Here is a 1,862-nt window from a genome sequence, read left to right on the forward strand (position 1 = left end):
TGTACCAAGATAAAATATGCTCCATTAATGTCAGTGTCAGGAAAATAAGTTTTCTTGTTAGGCACCACTGGACTGTAGTGAGGCTTTTTTCTATGTTTTCATCTCTTCTGGACTGCGAAATCCAAAGACTGACACAGTTTAATACACACACGGAGAGACACAACAATATGTCACTAGATTTAGTGCAGGATGTAGATATTTTCCAATAAATATAGAACCTGATTTCTTTCAAGTTAGCATGTAAATATAACTGACAGCATCACTCTGATAGCTCCACATTTATTTCATACTACTCAAGCTGTATCCAAGAATACAGTGACACTTTTCAGGGCAAGGATCCGATCTTACTCATTTTTAAACTTCCGTGCTTTGCAAATTGGGGGACATAAAATAGGTGTTTGTCTTAGTCATCTCAGGTTGCCATAACAAAACATCATATACTGAGTGACTTAAACAGTAGACATTCATTTTTTCATCGTTCTGGAGGCTGGGAAGTGTGACATCAGGGTGCCAGCACACTTGGATTCTGCTGGGGAACGTCTTCTTGGCTTTCAGAAAACTGCTTGCTACATCCTCATATGGAGGAGAGAGAGAGCACTGGTGTCTCTTCTTCCCAGAATGGGGGCTCTACGCTCATAGCCTCATCTGAACTGAATCATCTCTCAAAGGCCCTACCTCCTACATCACATACAAAGTGAAACCTTCAAAATGAATCTGGGGGAAAACACATGTAGCCCTTACAGTACTTAGATGTATTTGTCAAAGAAAAAGGAATTAAAGTATCAATGGCAGGAGTGATGAAACTTAGCATGTGCATATAGATAAGGCCAAGCAAATTGGTCAAATATGGGATCTCATTTGACTCAGCTTCATACTAGTGCAATTTATATATTGATCTCAAATCTAGTGATGTTATGTGTGAATCTTTTAATTCCCATATAAAGATGTTGACACTTTATTGTGCATATAATTTTAATGGAAGCTTTCATTAAAGATTTCATAAAGATTCACCCACAAATATTCCAAGGATCTTCTCTCCATTTTTTTCTGTATGTTCTTAATCTTGCTAGAAATCTACAACTAAATATTTTTCATGGAGGAGAGACAATGCTTATTGAGTTTTAATTCTCAAATCTATTCATACTGTTTTCTTCCAAATACTGTATGAAGTGGACTTTGCAATCCTGTTTTATGGTTGACTATTCTAATTGTTCCAAAATATAAAAATGTCTTGCAACTCTTTCAATTCCCACTATATAGATGTTGGTACTATATTGTGGATAGAATTTTAGTGGAAGGCAGAATTTATTCCTTACAGTTCACAAAACGGGGAGTTCCCAAATTACAATCTTTATTCTCGTCTTCACTTTTACGTTAAGACTCCTAACTTTCTCCAATGATTTTTGCCATCTGGTAATTTCATAACCACTTTGTTTCCCTTTCTGAGAAATTTTGAGAATTGGACAAATGATATATCGTAAAGTTGGAGAAGCAGTAGAATCTGGGTGTAATTATAGACTCTGATTGGCTTCCCTGGTGGCTCAGATGGTAAAGCATCTGCCTGAAATGCAGGAGACCCGGGTTCAATTCCTGGGTTGGGAAGATGCCCTGGAGAAGGAAATGGCAATCCACTCCAGCACTCTTGCCTGGAAAATCCCATGGATGGAGGAGCCTGATAGGCTACAGTCCATGGGCTCGCAAAGAGTCAGACACGACTGAGCGACTTCACTTTCATAGACTCTGATGCTGGGAGGGATTGGGGGCAGGAGGAGAAGGGGACGACAGAGGATGAGATGGCTGGATGGCATCACTGACTCGATGGACGTGAGTTTGAGTGAACTCCGGGAGTTGGTGATGGACAG

General features: G+C 39.4%; 1 non-coding gene across 1 annotated transcript; it reads left to right on the plus strand.

The window, feature by feature from the left end:
• The first annotated feature begins 1,530 nt into the window (after positions 1–1,530).
• On the plus strand, positions 1,531–1,602 carry TRNAF-GAA (transfer RNA phenylalanine (anticodon GAA)). The gene has a single exon. It is a non-coding gene; the product is annotated as a tRNA-Phe (tRNA).
• The last annotated feature ends 260 nt before the right edge of the window (positions 1,603–1,862 follow it).

This window comes from Bubalus kerabau, chromosome 14 (assembly GCF_029407905.1).
Source record: "Bubalus kerabau isolate K-KA32 ecotype Philippines breed swamp buffalo chromosome 14, PCC_UOA_SB_1v2, whole genome shotgun sequence".
NCBI lineage: Eukaryota > Metazoa > Chordata > Mammalia > Artiodactyla > Bovidae > Bubalus > Bubalus kerabau.